This window comes from Capra hircus (genome assembly GCF_001704415.2).
Source record: "Capra hircus breed San Clemente chromosome X unlocalized genomic scaffold, ASM170441v1, whole genome shotgun sequence".
Classification (NCBI taxonomy): domain Eukaryota; kingdom Metazoa; phylum Chordata; class Mammalia; order Artiodactyla; family Bovidae; genus Capra; species Capra hircus.
Window position 1 is genome coordinate 588,721 of NW_017189516.1, and position 17,242 is coordinate 605,962.

Here is a 17,242-nt window from a genome sequence, read left to right on the forward strand (position 1 = left end):
AAAAGTGCAGTCCCATGGAATACTCCCTGCTGCCTGTGAAAAAGCCAGCGGGAATGGACTTAGACCCGTCCAAGATCTTCGTGAAGTCAACAAACGGGTGAGTGACATTTATCCACGCTCCCTAACCCATTCACCCTCCTGAGTGCTTGCCACCAGATTACTCTGGTATACATCTTAGGACTTAAAAGATGCCTTTTTTCAGTTTGCCTTGGGCCCCCAGAGCAAGAGATCTCTGCGGTTTGAATGGACTGACGAAGACAGTCAAACTGTAGGACTGCTGACCTGGACTCGCTTCCACAGGGATTTAAAAAACTCACCGACATTTTCAACGAGGCTTTGCCCCCTGGAACATCCGCCCCAAAAGCAGAATTGATAGCTGTGACACACAACTAGAGAGGGCGAAAGGAAAAAAGATCACCATTACACTAACAGCCAGTATGCATTTGCACCATGCATATTCAAGGCCTATATATAAAGAACGGGGGTTCTTTGATGGCAGAGGGAAAAGAAATTAAGAACTTACCTGATATGCAGACTCTTGCAGAGGTCCACTTGCACTGGGCGTATCCATAATACATCTGTGCCAGACACCAGAAAGGAGAAGATGCCAGGGGCCGAGCAACCATGCTGCTGATGCAGCAGCCTGCGAGGTGTCAGCTGGATACTGCCAAGCTCATGTGCTGGCTGTAGGATTACCACGCGCGGGATGGGGACTCTCCCCTCAAGCCCCATATACTCCCCTCTGATTAAGCTGGATGCAGGTATACACCAACGCCCTGGGCAAGGACGGATGGTATCAGGACCAGGATGACAACCTGTTGCTCCTGTCGACCTGGGCAGACATCTCTGTACCCATTTACATTCAAACACCCATTGGGAGAGAAAAAGACTTTGACGCCTTCTACAAGCAGCGCAGCTGCGGTTTCCCCAACAAAAGAAAACCATACAGGACATAGTCCGCACCTGCAAGGCCTGTCAGATGATGAGACAGGGAAAAGGACGGCACACAGGTGTAAGATACTGGGGGGAAAGGCCGGGACAGCATTGGGAGATAGATTTTACAGAGGAAGGCCAGGCAATTATGGCTATCATTACCTGTTAGTTTTGGTTGATACATTTTCTGGGTGGGTAGAAGCTTACCCCACTAAAAAGGAGACAGCAATAATAGTGGCTAAGAACTCTAGAAGAGATAATACATAGGTTTGTGCTGCCGGCATCTATGGCTCTGATAATGGCCTGCATTTATGAGCAAAATTGTTAAAGGACTGGTCTCAGCCCTGGGGACAAATGGAACTACATTGCAGTACAGTCCCCAGAGCTCAGACAAGTAGAAAGAATGAATTGGACCCTAAAGAAACTTTAACAAAGCTGGCAATAGAGACTGGTGGGGACTGGGTAACCTTCCTTCCCTTTGTGCTTTTTCGGGCACGCAATACCCCCCTATAAACTAGGTTTGACTCCCTTTGAATTGTATATGGAAGTCCACCCCCATTTGTTCAGTGTTTGAGGGAAAGACTAAACCATATCTCTTGCTACGCACGTTCCAACAAGAGATGCTGGCTTTAAGTAAAGTGCATAAAACATAATCTGGTCACTGGATACAAGAATTCATGAGGGCCAGAGTAAAGGAACAATCCCGTCCCATGCTATGGACCAGGAATTGGGTCTGGGTTAAGAGACACCAGTTCAAAAACCTTAGAGGCCAAGATGGAAGGGCCCCTATGTTGTTCTCCTTACCACCCCCACTGCCCCTAAAGTGGACGGAATTGGACCCTGGTGCACTGCAACCACATGCGTCGTGCCACCCCCAGAGGAACAAGAAAAGGCCCAAAAAGAATGGAAGGTGATGCCGCAACCACCAACCCCTTAAAAATGAAGCTCATCTGCCAGCTGGCCCCAGACAAATCCCCCTGACTCTCCTGTTGGTGGCCCTCCTTCTCCACTCCAGAACTGCTGGTGCTAACCCACATCAACCTGCTAGATCACCTGGATGCTTCGTAATGGGACTAACCCATGAGGTGCTCAATTCAACTACTGGAATCCCCCCAATACTTGGTGGCCAGAATTTATTCTTCGGACCTTGGACTTTGTAAAAAGAACATATCAGTACAGTTCAAGTGATGATGCTGAGAACAACAATATCAGGCAATGTTCAGAATGAAGAGGAAGATTCCTCTCCATGATCAAAGGACAGAGGGAATGTTGGGACCTAACAAGCGCCTGTAGCTTCAGGGACTAAGTAGGACTCACGGGAAAGGCTGAGTCATTGCCCAGTGAGGTCATCCCACGGATGCCAGGACTTGTCTAATCAGCATACTCCCCGTAACCTGGTTGAGTTTTTCAGGATGTAAAAGACATCCCCATGCAGCCAATAGCCAATTAGTAAATACTAGGAAACTCCTGCAGCCAATCAGCCCTTGCCAACCTCTGCTTCTAAAACCTATAATACTGCTGTAATCTGTGGCTCGGGGCTCCTTGCCTCCACTCCACTTGCATTGTATGGGCGGGAGCCCTAGCTCAAGTTAAGAAATAAAACCCCTTCATGCTTTTGCATTGCTGTGGACGTCTTATTCTCTCAGTTTTGGGGAACTCGGACTCTGGGCATAAACAATGACAGAAGCGACTTAGCGCAGCAGCAGCAGCTATCCATTTTGTATTCCCTTAAATTCTGAAAGAGATGAGAATACCGGACCACCTGACCTGCCTCTTTGAGAAATCTGTATTGCAGGCAGGAAGCAACAGTTAGACTGGACATGGAAAACTGACTGTTCCAAATAGGAAAAGGAGTACGTCAAGGCTGTATATTGTTACCCTGCTTATTAACTTATATGCAGAGTACATCATGAGAAACGCTGGCTGGAAAACACAAAGCTGGAATGAAGATTGCTGTGGAGAATATCATAACCTCAGATATGCAGATGACACCACCCTTATGCAGAAGTGAAGAGGAGCTAAAAAGCCTCTTGATGAAAGAAAAGAGGAGCGTGAAAAGCTGACTTAAAGCTCAACATTCAGAAAACAAGATCATGGCATCTGGTCCATCACTTCATGGGAAATAGATGGGGAAACAGTAGAAACAGTGTCAGACTTATTTTGGGGGGCTCAAAATCACTGCAGATGGTGATTGCAGCAGCCATGAAATTAAAAGACCTTACTCTTGGAAGAAAAAGTAATGAGCACCCTAGATAGTATATTTCAAAAGCAGAGACATTACTTTGCCGACTAAGGTCTGTCTAGTCAAGGCTATGGTTTTCAGTAGTCATGTATGAATGTGAGAGTTGGACTGCGAAGAAGGCTGAGCGCTGAAGATTGATGCTTTTGAACTGTGGTGTTGGAGAAAACTCTTGAGAGTCCCTTGGACTGCAAGGAGATCCAACAGTCATTCTGAAGGAGATCAGCCCTGGGATTTCTTTGAAGAAATGATGCTAAAGCTGAAACTCCAGTACTTTGGCCACCTCATCAAAGAGTTGACTCATTGAAAAGACTTTGATGCTGGGAGGGATTGGGGCAGGAGAAGCAGGGACGACGAGGATGAGATGGCTGATGACATCATGACTCGCATGGACGCGAGTCTGAGTGAACTTCGCGGTTGGTGATGGACAGGGAGGCCTGGCGTGCTGTGATTCATGAGGTCCAAGAGTTGGACACGATTGAGCGACTGAACTGAACTGAACTGTTTTCTGTATAGATATTTCAGCTGGTCAGGTTCTTTACCTGGTAGGAATGATTCAACCTTCATTCCTGAAAAATCTGGGTCATTACTAATTTTCCTGGATTTGTTTGTTGTAAGTTTTCCTTGATCTAATCACAGAACATGGTAACAAGAGAAGCACTAAGAGATATTCCTGTATACCAGATATACTCTCTTTACCTCCATTCTGGGTAACAGTCCGATATTCGTTCTTATTCCACTATCAAACACCTCAGTCAGTCCAATGATTCCCTTATTAGCCTGTTGATTTAGAGGCACTAGTAGGAAATTCCCTGCCAGTCAGTGGTTAGGACTCCCTGTTTTCACTGCCAAGATCCTGGGTTTGATCCCTGGTTGGAGAACTAAGATCCACAAGCCACAGCATGTGCCAATAAATAAATAGAGGCATTAGGCGCCCAAAATGCTGGGTGACAGTCTTAACTTTTTTTTCAACAGAATCATTGTGTCTACTGTGGAAGCGTTCTTCATTTGGAACTAAGATCTCCAAATCCAACAAAGCATAATATCATGGTAACAAGATAAAAAATCTGCTAACAGATGACTAAGGGTAATCATAAGTGGTGCCACTCCCATTTTACCCCTTGATTCTTGGATCCATAAATCCTGGTTTTGGAGCAACAGTTATCATATATTGGATGTTGATTCAAAGCATATACAGGTTCTGGAGAATATTCGCTCTAAATGATATCACCATCTAGTGGGCACTGTAACTGAATTTTCAAAAGCCAATACCCTGTACATCAAGCAAGCTGCACAGTGATAAAGAATTAGCCTGCTAGAGCAGGAGATGCAAGAGACCTGGGTTTGATCCCTGAATTGAGAAGCGTCCCCCTGGAGTAAGAAATGGCAACCTGCTCCAGTATTCTTGCCTGGAAAATTCCATGGACTAAGGAGTCTCACAGGGTACAGTCCATGAGGTCTCAAAGAGTTTGAACATGAACAGAGTGACTGAGCAAGCATTAAGCCAGCTGCTTCAGGATGGCGGGAACATGATAAGATCAGTGACTTCTATGAGCATCGGTTCACTGACACACTTATTTACTGTTTCTTGATTACAAACAATGCTGTGTAGTAATACCAATGATGGTGAATAAGGCATTCTGTTAAGTCAAAAGATGATACTGATGATAGAAGCATTGTATGCTGCAAAGACAAATCACATTCACAGTATGCTATTTGAGAAAGAACAAAATGCTTTACTTCCATGATAGAAGTGGTCTGATATAATCAACCTGCCCCCGGGAGCTGGCTGATCAACCCAGGGAATGGCTTCATAGCAGGAGCTCAGTGTTTGTTCTCTGTTCTAGTAGATTGGGCAATTCATGGTGGCCATAGTTAGACTGACTTTTATGGGTAGAAATTATGTTACTTAGCACAACTACAACCTCCATCCCTGCTCTTTGTTCATGAGCCATTGGGCAATGATAGCGTCTGACTGGTACCCAGGGATGGATCATACTATCAACTAGTTATGAAAATCATGCTCTGCTAAGGTTACTGTTTGGTAACAATTCATATAAAATACAGATATCTTCATATTTTTTGCCCATTCAGAGAGTTCTATCCACATAGTGTTAGTCACCCAACTCTCAGTGACCCCATGAACTGTAGCCAGCCCGGCTCCTCTGTATGGAATTATCCAGCAAGAATACTAGAGTGGGTATCCATTCCCTTCTCTAAGGGATCTTCCCTACCCAAGGATCAAATCTAGGTGTCCTGCATTGCAGACAGATTCTTTACTGGTCTGAGTCACCAGGGAAGCCCTCTTTCCACATACCTCTTCCCGAAATGCCTTTGTTACCATTTTCCTGATCATATTCCTCCCAAGTAACAGACAATCCAGCCAAATCATTGGTTACCACCCATAAATTTATATATAATCACAGATTTGACCATTACTCCTACCAAGTGAAGTGAACAACCAGGTGCACTGCTCAAAGATTTTACACTGGGAGAATGTCACTTTATCAGTGGTCTTCAGCAATGTCTCAGAAAGGGCCTGTAGTGCAGTATTTCTCCGCTTTCAGGTGGTGCCTTTATGTTGTCCAGAACCATCTGTAAACCAGGTTGGAGTCTTCTCTTTTTCTGCCAGCTTATCTTATAGAACTCCCCATAAGGCCAAATGGACCAGAATGGGAGAGAGAAGGTAATTTAAAAGAAATTGATTCAAAAAAAAAAAAAAGAGGAGTGGAGACCATGGGCATTTGGGCCACTTCTTTACTTAACTTACTTGTGCCTCTAAAGCCTGCTTCAGTCCAATCCTGTACATACCAGTTACGCTTGATAATGGTGTGTTGCAGTGAATTCCCAACTTTATAGCTTGGTGTGTCAGATAAAACCCAGTTCATGATTGGCAGCTTAGGGAACATGGTAACTTGGTGGCCCATAGTAAAGCATTTAGTCTCTGCTAAGGCCCAGCAGCAGGCCAAAAACTAGTTCTCAAATGGAGAGTAGTTATCTGCAGATGATGGCAAGATCTTGTTCCAAAAGCCTAAAGTTCTGTGCTACAATTCACCTAGACAGGCCTCTCAAAATCTTTAAAGATTATCCCTACCTTTGGGCTTCCCTGGTGGCTCAGAGTTTAAAGCGTCTGCCTCCAATGCAGGAGACCTGGGTTCAATCCCTGGGTCAGGAAGATCCCTTGGAGAATGAAATGGCAATCCACTCCAGTATTCTTGCCTGGAGAATCCCATGGACAGAGAAGCCTAGTAGGTTACAATCCATGGGGTCGCAAAGAGTCAGACATGACTGAGCAACTTCACCTTCACCTTCACCTACCTGCTTTAAGCACCATTGAATATGCAGGATAATATAGTCCAAGTGGCAGAGCAGTTTCCACAGCAGCCAGGACCTGTTGTAGAGCCTTCCCTTGTTCTGGGCCCCAATTAAAAGTAGCAACTTTTTGGTTGACTTGGTAAATGGACAACAGAAGTACACCAAAATAGGAATATGCTACCTCCATAATACAAAGAAGCCCACTAGGTGTTATGTCTCTTTCTGGGTTGTAGAAGGAGCCAAATGCAACAATATATCCTTCACTTAGAAAGGAATTCTCAACATGTCTCATATCACAAGACACCTAGAAATTTCACTGAGGTATAAGTCACCTGGGGAGAAGGCAATGGCACCCCACTCCAGTGCTCTTGCCTGGAAAATCCCATGGATGGTGGAGCCTGGTAGGCTTCAGTCCATGCGGTCTCGGACACGACTGAGCTACTTCACTTTCACTTTTCACTTTCATGCATTGGAGAAGGAAATGGCAACCCATTCCAGTATTCTTGCCTGGAGAATCCCAGGGATGGGGGAGCCTGGTGGGCTGCCGTTTATGAGGTCACACAGAGTCAGACATGACTGAAGTGACTTAGCAGCAGCAGGAGCAGCATAAGTCACCTGAATTTTAGTCAGATATATTGCCCATTCTCTGACATACAAATGTCTTACCAAGTTTATAGTAGTTGCTATCTCTTGCTCTCTGGGTCCAATCAACATAATGTTATCAATGTAATAGAATAGTGTAGTATCTTGTGGAAGGGAAAATTGATCAAGGCCACTGAGAACTAAATTATAACATAGGGATGGAGAGTCCATACACTTCAGAGGAAGAATAGTGAAAGTGTATATTTGGCCTTCTCAGATGAAAGCAAAATGCTTCTGGTGGATTTTTATGTACAAAGATGTAGAAAAAGACATTTGACAGATCTATAGCTGTATATCAGGTACCAGGGGATATGTTAATTTGCTCAATCAGTGAAACTACATTTGGTATAGCAGTTACAATTAGAGGCATTACCTGATTAAGCTTATCATGATCTAGTGTCATTATCCAAAATCCATCTGTCTCCCTCAAAAGCCAAATAGGAGAGATGAATGGGAATATGATAGGAATTACCACTCAGATGCCTTTCAATTCCATGTTGGTGGCACACATCTCTGCAGTCCTTTCAGGAATGTGGTATTGCTTTAGATACACTGTTTTTCTAGTTAGAAGCAGGTCTAAGGGCTTCCATGTGGGCTTTCACATCATGATAACCCTCATTCCATAGATTATAGAGAACCAATGTGGGAATTCTACCCTTTACTAAGTATGTCTATTCCAATTATGCATTCTGAAGCTGGGAAAATAACCACAGTATGTTTTTGGGACACACTGTGAGATGGATCTGAGCTAAAACACTATTGATCACCTGACCTCCATAAGCTCCTACTCTGACAAGAGGACCATAGTGACATTTTGGGTTTCCTGGAATTAATATCAGTTCAGAGCCAGAGCCTAGTAGTCCCCAAAGGTCTAATTATTTCCTTTTCTTCAGTACACAGTTATCGTGGTAAAAGGCCATAGATCCTTTTGGGTAAGATTGAGAGAAAGAATAACAGTAAAATTATTAGTGTACTAGTCTTTCCTTGATGGAGAAGGCGATGGCACCCCACTCCAGTACTCTTACCTAGAAAATCCCATGGATGGAGGAGCCTGGTGGGCTGCAGTACATGGGGTCGTGAAGAGTCTGACATTACTGAGCAACTTCACTTTCACTTTTCACTTTCATGCATTGGAGAAGGAAATGGCAACCCACTCCAGTGTTCTTGCCTGGAGAATCCCAGGGACGGGGGAGCCTGGTGGGCTGCCATCTATGGGGTCACACAGAGTCGGACATCACTGAAGTGACTTAGCAGCAGCAGCAGCAGCAGTCTTTCCTTGAAGCAATGTGCCCTTCCCTTTTTTCAAGGGTTTCTGGGTCTGTAAACTGGCTTGTCTGGCAATTGATTGAGTGACTATGACTCCATTTCTATGACTTAGGTTGGACTTTGGTTTACTTGACTTAGAACTTATCTGCTCATATAGATCAAATCAGGTTTTAGTAGGTTTCCTATCTTTCTTACTTCTAAGAATACTATGATCAATTAGCCAATGCTATAGGTCTGGCAAGTCACACTTTTGTAATTGCAGCTTTAATTCTACTGTCCATTACAGAAATCATGCCCACATTGCCTTTAATGGTTGAATACAGCCACTTGGCCTCTGTCATCTAAGGATACAATTATTCCCACTGCATTTAGGTTTTCTAATAAACAGTAGTTCCCACTGTGAGGTGTGGCCTACAAAGAAGAATGACCACAGAGCTCTTCAAGGATGCTGTGGCTCTCCTCACAAATATATGCCTCACAACATTGGTAAAATGTATGTCTTTTCGACCATCTCTGTTTGGGTGAGTTGGTCTTTAATGACAACCTCCACCATTCCAACCTCCCTAAGCCCTAAGTCTTTGTAGCCCTTCCTCTGCTAAACCAAGGCATGTCTAGCATTTTCAGCTCACTCATGCTGGCTACCTTTTAGTTCTACCAAACAACAAACTAAACAAACTGTTAAGAGTCCTTTCTAACTCCCTGGGCTGTGACATTAAACATGTAATTTCTGTTTAATGAGCCCATATCAAAAAATTTGTCCTGATTCATTATGTTCCATCCACTATTATCCACACCCTTCTTATCCATTTCCACACATGTTTCCAGAATTTTGGTTTGTATAATTAGAAAATTCAAGTAGTTATTTTGGAATACATACACCTCCTTATGGGTCACACACATTGTACCTCATCTTTAGGGGCCTGCAGGTATTCCAGTCTAGTTATAGGTATAGAAGTAAAGAGTGGTGGTGGACACGGTGGGCCCTTGGAAGAATCACCATTGTCTTACATGGCAACTGCCTTAGAAGGGATCTTTACAATTTCTTTGGGCAATGCATGATTAACTCTAGGTGGAAGAGGGAACCCTGATACTGCTATTGATCGAAAAGCTGATAACAATCAAGGTTGAGATGTTGCTTCTGCTGGAGGTAAAAGACTACTTTTGACAGGAGTTGAGAAGTCAGTTCTGCTGGGATTGAGGAGGGCACTTTCCACTGGTGGAAAGATGTCCCTTGGATTGGTAAATAAGATTTAAAAGAATTTTGGGGCCCAATGTCCTCAGCTTCTTCAGCGTCTTCCCACATTACCCCATTTCAATTTATAAGATCTCATTCTTTAAAAATCTATGTCCTCACTTTAACACAGACACCTTGCAAGGCTGGGAGTTCAACTTGCATTGTAAGTCAGCCAGTCACAAGATGACATTCTGTATTTGATTTTCAGCAATTTCAGCTCTACAGCTACAAGAGATAAGATTTCTTTCATGGCACATGTACACCTTCTTAGGTCATTTCTGTGCCTTTTTTAAAAATTAAATTTATTTATTTTTAATTAAAGGATAATTGCTTTATAGTATTGTGTTGATTTCTGCCAAGCATCAATATGAATCAGCCATAGGCATACTTATGTCCCCGCCCTCTTGAACAACCCTCCCACTTCCCTCCTCATCCCACCCCTCTAGCTTGTTACAAAGCCCCAGTTTGAGTTTCCTGAATTATACAGCAAATTCCCATTGGCTATCTATTTTACTTATGGTAGTCTATGTTTCCATGTTACTCTCTCCATACATCCCACCGTCTCCTTCCTTCTCCCCAGCCCCATGTGCATAAGTCTATTCTCTGTGTATCACTGTTTCTGCCCTGCAAATAGGTTAATCAGTACTGTCTTTCTATATTCCATATATATGCATTTAGTTCAGTTCAGTTGCTCAGTCATGTCCGACTCGTTGCGACCCCATGAATCACAGCATACCAGGCCTCCCTGTCCATCACCAACTCTCGGAGTTCACTCAAACTCATGTCCATCAAGTTGGTGATGCCATCCAGCTATCTCATCCTCTTTCGTCCCCTTCTCCTCCTGCCCCCAATTCCTCCCAGCATCAGGGTCTTTTCCAATGAATCAGCTCTTCGCATGAGGTGGCCAAAGTATTGGAGTTTCAGCTTTAGCATCAGTCCTTCCAATGAACACCCAGGACTGATCTCCTTTAGGATGGACTGGTTGGATCTTCTTGCAGTCCAAGGGACTCTCAAGAGGCTTCTCCAACACCACAGTTCAAAAGCATCAATTCTTCGGTGCTCAGCTTTCTTCACAGTCGAACTCTCACATCCATACATGACTACTGGAAAAACCATAGCCTTGAATAGATGGACCTTTGTTGGCAAAGTAATGTCTCTGCTTTTGAATATGCTATCTAGGTTGGTCATAACTTTTCTTCCAAGGAGTAGGAGCCTTTTAATTTCATGACTTCAGTAACCATCTTCAGTGATTTTGTAGCCCCCCAAAATAAAATCTGACACTGTTTCCACAGTTTCCCCATCTATTTCCCATGAAGTGATGGAACCGGATGCCATGATCTTCGTTTTCTGAATGGTTGAGCTTTAAGCCAACTTTTTCACTTTTCTCTTTCACTTTCATCAAGAGGCTTTTTAGTTCCTCTTCACTTTCTGGCATAAGGGTGGTGTCATCTGCATATCTGAGGTTACTGATATTTCTCCTGGCAATCTTGATTCCAGCTTGTGCTTCTTCCAGCCCAGCATCTCTCTCATATACTCTGCATATAAGTTAAATAAGCAGGGTGACAATATACAGCCTTGACGTACTCCTTTTCCTATTTGGAACCAATCTGTTGTTCCATGTCCAGTTCTAACTGTTGCTTCCTGGCCTGCATACAGATTTCTCAAGAGGCAGGTCAGGTGGTCTGGTATTCCCATCTCTTTCAGAATTTTCCACAGTTTATTGTAATCCACACAGTCAAAGGCTTTGGCATAGTCCTTAAAGCAGAAATAGATGCTTTTCTTGAACTCTCTTTCTTTTTCAATGATCTAATGGATATTGGCAATTTGATCTCTGGTTCCTCTGCCTTTTCTAAAACCAGCTTGAACATCTGGAAGTTCACGGTTCACATATTGCTGAAGCCTGGCTTGGAGAATTTTGAAAGTATTTGATATTTATTTTTCACTCTCTGAGTTCATTCTGTACAATAGGCTCTAGGTTCATCCACATAATTAGGACTGACTCAAATGCATTCCTTTTTATGGTTGAGTAATATTACATTGTATGTATGTACCACAGCTTCTTTATGCATTCATCTGTTGATGGATATTTAGGTTGCTTCCATGTCCTAGATATTGTAAATAATGTTGTCATAAACATTGGGGTACATCTCTCTTTTTCAACTTTGGTTTCTTCAGGATATATGCCTAGTAGTGGGGTTGCTGGGTCGTATGGTGGTTTCCTAGTTTTTTAAGGAACCTCCATACTCACTTCCATAGTGGCTGCAGCAATTTACACCCCCACCAACAGTGCAAGAGGATTCCCTTTGCTCCACACCCTCCCCAGCATTTATTGTTTGTAGATTTTTTGATGGTGGCCATTCTGACCAGTGTGAGGTGATATCTCATTGTAGTTTTTATTTTCATCACTCTAATAATGAGTGATGTTGAACATCTTTTCATGTTCATGAAAAGATGTTTATTAGTCTTCATGTTTATTAGTCTTCTGTATGTCCTTTTTGGAAAAATGTCTGTTTAGGTCTTTTGCCCACTTTTTGATTGGATTGTTTGCTTTTCTAGTATTGACTTGTAAGAGCTGCTTGTATACTTTTAAAATTAATCCTTTGTCAGTTGTTACATTTGCTATTATTTTTTCTCATTCTGAGAGTTGTCTTTTCACCTTGTTTATAGTTTCCTTTGCTGTGAAAAGCTTTTAAGTTTAATTAGGTCCTATTTGTTTATTTTTGTTTTTATTTTCATTACTCTAGGAGTTGGGCCATAAAGGATCCTGCTATGATTTATGTCATAGAGTGTTCAGCTTATTTTTTCCTCTAAGAATTTAATAGTTTCTGGTCTTAAATTTAGGTCTCTAATCCATTTTGAGCTTATCTTTGTATACGGTGTTAGGAAGTGTTCTAATTTCATTCTTTTACATGTAGCTGTCCTGTTTTCCCAGCACCACTTATGGAAGAAGCTGTCTTTGCCCCATTGTATATTCTGTCTCCTTCATCAAAAATAAGGTACTCACAGTGCATTGGTTTATCTCTGGGCTTTCTATCTTGTTCCATTAGTCTGTATTTCTGTTTTTGTGGTAGTACCATACTGTCTTGATGACTGTAGCTTTGTAGTAGTGTCTGAAGTCAACAAAGTTGATTCCTTCCAGCTCCATTCTTCTTTCTCAAGTTGGCTTTGGCTATTTGGGGTCTTTTTGTGTTTCCATATAAATTGTGAGGGTTTTTTTTGTTGTTGTTGTTGTTGTTGTTCTAGTTCTGTGAAAAATGCCATTGATAATTTGATAGGGATTGCATTGAATCTGTAGATTGCATTTGGTAGTATAGTCATGTTCACAAGATTGATTCTCCAAGCCAGGAGCATGGATTATCTTTCCATCTGTTTATGTCATCTTTGACTTATTTCACCAGTGTCTTATAGTTTTCTTTATATAGCTCTTTTTTCTCCTTAGGTAAGTTTATTCCTAGATATATTATTCTTTTTCTTGCAGTGGTAAATGGGTTTGATTCCTTAATTTATATTTCTGATATTTTATTGTAAGTGTATAGGAATGCAAGTGATTTCTGCGTATTGATTTTGTATTATGTGATTTTGATAAATTAATTGATTAGCTCTAGTAATTTTCTGATAGTACCTTTAGGGTTTTCTGTGTATAGTATCATGTCATCTGCAAAGAGTGAGACTTTTGCTTCTTCTTTTCCAATTTGGATTACTTTTTGTTTTTCTTCTTCTCTGATTCCCATAGCTAAAACTTTAAAAACTATGTTGCATAATAGTGCTGAGAGTGGGCACCCTTGCCTTGCTCCTGATCTTAAAGGGAATGCTGTCATTTTTTCACAATTGAGAATAATGTCTGCTGTGGGTTTATCATATATGGCCTTTTTATGTTGAGGTATGTTCCTTCTATTGGAGAAGGAAATGGCAACCTGCTTCAGTATTCTTACCTGGAGAATCCCATGGACAGAAGAGCCTGGAAAGCCCCAGTCCATGGTATTGTAAAGAGTCAGAAGTGACTATTCGACTAACACTTCATTTCACTTCATGTTCCTTCTATGGGCTTCCCTGGTGGTGCTAGTGGTAAAGAATCTGTCTGCCAATGCAGGAGATGTAAGAGATGCGGGTTTGATCCCTTGGTCGGGATGATCCCCTGGAGGAGGACATGGAAATCCACTTCAGCGTTCTTGCCTGGAGAATCCCATGGACAGAGAAAACTGGTGGGCTACAATCTATGGGGTTGCAAAGAGTTGGACACAACTGAATGGACTTAGTATGTTCCTTCTATGACCATTTTTTGAAGAGTTTTTATAATAAATGGGTGTTGAATTTCATTGAAAGCATTTCCCACATCTATTGAGATTATCATATTGTTTTAATCTCTCAATATGTTAATATGGTGTATCACATTAATTGATTTGTTTACATTGTGTACATTGTGTACATTATGTACATTGAAGAATCCTTGCATCCCTATGGTAAACCTGACTCGATTATAGAGTATGAACTTTTTATTGTGTTGCTGAATTCTGTTTGCTAGAATTTTGTTGATGATTTTTGGATCTCTGTTCATCAGTGATATTGGCCAGTAATTTTCTTTTCCTGTGTTGTTTTTGCACCATCAGGATGATGGTGGCTTTATAAAATGAGTTTGGAAGTGTTCCTGCCTCTGCAAGTTTTTGAAAGAATTTTAGAAGGATAGGTATTAGGTCATCGCTAAATGTTTGATAGAATTCACCTGTGAAGCCATCTGGCCCTGGGTTTTTGTTTTTTGGGGAGATGTTTGATCACAGTTTCAATTTCAGTGCTTGTAATTCGCTTGTTCATAATTTCTATTTATTCTTGGTTCAGTTTTAGAAGGTTGAACTTTTCTAAGAATCTGTCCATTTCTTCCAGGTTGTCAATTTTATTGGCATATAGTTGCTCATAGTACTCTTATGATTCTTTGTATTTCTGCGTTGTCTGTTGTAACCTCTGCTTTTTTGTATCTGATTTTCTTGATTTGATTCTTCTCCCTTTTTTTTCTTGATGAGTTTGGCAAGTGGTTTCTCCATTTTGTTTATCTTCTCAAAGAAACAGCTTTCATCTGTATTAACCTTAACTATTGTTTCCTTCATTTCTTTTTTCTTTTATTTTTGCTCTGCTCTTTATGACTTTTTTCCTTCTAAAAACTTTAGGTTTTTTTTTTTCTTCTTCTTCTTTTTCCAGTTGTTTTAGTTGTAAAGTTAGGTTTTCTATTCAATTTAGGTTTTCTTGATTCCTGAGATAGGATTTTATTGCTATAAACTTCCATCTTAGAACTGCTTTTGATGCATACCATAGGTTTTGAGTTGTCATGTTTTCATTGTCATTTGCTTCTGGGAATTTTTATTTCCTTTTTTATTTCTTCAATAACCTATTCACTATTTAGAAATGTATTGTTTAATCTCCATGTTATTTTTTTTTACAGTTTTTTTCTTATAGTTAATACCTAGTCTCATAGTATTATGGGCAGAAAAGATGCTTGATATGATTTTTGATTTCTTAAATTTACTGAGGCTTGATTATTTGACCCAAGACATGGTCTATCCTGGAGAATGTTCTATGTGCACTTGAGAAGAAAGTGTACCCTTCTGCTTTGGAGTGAAAAGTTCTAAAGATATCAATTAAGTCCATTTGGTCTAATGTTTCATTTAAGATCAGTGTTTCCTTATTAAATTTTTGTTTTGATGGTCTGTCCATTGGTGTAAGTGGGGGCTTAAAGTCTCCTACTATTGTGTTACTGTCAATTTCCCCTTTTGTGTCTGTTAGTGTTTGCCTTATATACGGAGGTGTTCCTGTGTTGGGTGCATAAATATTTACAACTGTTATGCCTTCTTGGATTGATCCCTTGATCATTACATAGTGTCCTTCTTTATCTCTTATAATATTCTTTATTTTAAGGTCTATTTTGTCCACTATCAGATATTCCACTCTGGCTTTCCTTTTATTTCCATTTTCATGGTACATCTTTTTCCATCCTTTTACTTTCAGTCTGTACGTGTCTCTAGGTCTGAAGTAGGTCTCTTGTAGACAGTATATATATGAGTCTTGTTCATATATCCACTGACAGTCTGTGCCTTTTGGTTGGATCGTTTAAATCATTTACATTTAAAATAATTATTGATATATATGTTCCTATTGCAATTTTCTTAATTGTTTTTGGTTTGTCTTTGTAGGTTTTCCCTTTGTCTTGTGTTTACTGCCTATATAAGACCCTTTAATATTTGTTGTAAAGCTGGTTTGGTGGTGCTAATTTCTTTTCACTTTTGCTTGTCTATAAAGTTTTTATTTCTCTATCAATTTTGAATGAGACCTTTGACATATAGAGTAATCTTGGTTGTAGTTTGTTTTTTTTTTTTTCAGTACTATAAATGTATCATGCCATTCCCTTCTGGCCTGCAGAATTTCTGCTGAAAGATCAGTTGTTAATTGCACAGGTTTTCCCTTGTACATTACTTGTTGCTTTTCCCTTGATGTTCTTAAAATTCTTTCTTTGTGTTTAGTCTCTGTTAGCTTGATTAGTATCTATCTTGATGTGTTTCTCCTTGGGTTTACCCTGTATGAGACTTTGTGCTGCTTGGACTTAATTCAATATTTCCTTTCCCAGATTGGGGAACTTTTTGACTATAATCTCTTCAAAAAAGTTCTCAGTGCCTTTCTTGTTCTCTTCTTCCTCTGTGACCCCTATAACTGATATGTCAGTTCATTTAATATTGCCCAGGAGCTCTTTGAGGCTAGCCTCAATTATTTTTTTTTTTCCTGCTCTTTAGCATTTATTTCCACCACACGATCTTCCTGTTCACTTATACATTCTTCTGTCTCAGTTATTCTACTATTGGTTACTTCTAGAGTATTTTTAATTTTAGTATTGTGTTATTCATCTCTGTTTATTCTTTATTTCTTCTCAGTTCAGTTCAGTCGCTCAGTCATGTCTGACTCTTTGCAACCCCATGATTCGCAGCACACCAGGTCTCCCTGTCCATCACCAACTCCCAGAGTTCACTTGGACTCATGTCCATCGAGTCAGTGATGCCATCCAGCCATCTCATCCTCTGTCGTCCCCTTCTCCTCCTGCCCCCAATCCCTCCCAGCATCAAAGTATTTTCCAATGAGTCAACTCTTTGATGAGGTGGCCAAAGTACTGGCGTTTCAGCATTAGTATCACTCCTTCCAAAGAAATCCCAGGGATGATCTCCTTTAGGATGGACTGGTTGGATCTCCTTGCAATCCAAGGGACTCTCAAGAGTCTTCTCCAACACCACAGTTCAAGACCATCAATTCTTCGGCACTCAGCCTTCTTCACAGTCCAACTCATATCCATACATGACTACTGGAAAAACCATAGCTTTCACTAGACGGACCTTAGCTGGCAAAGTAATGTCTCTGCTTTTGAATATGCTATCTAGGTTGATCATAACTTTTCTTCCAAGGAGTAAGCGTCCTTTAATTTCATGGCTGGATTCACCATCTGCAGTGATTTTGGAGCCCCCCAAAATAAAGTCTGACACTGTTTCCACTGTTTCCCCATCTATTTCCCATGAAGTGATGGGACCAGATGCCATGATCTTCGTTTTCTGAATGTTGAGCTTTAAGCCAATTTTTCACTCTCC

The 17,242-nt window shown here is 41.1% G+C and overlaps 1 pseudogene; it reads right to left on the reverse strand.

Annotated features, from left to right (window-relative positions):
* Window positions 1-746: 746 nt before the first annotated feature.
* Window positions 747-17,242, reverse strand: part of LOC102174820 — a 42,207-nt pseudogene continuing 25,711 nt past the window's right edge.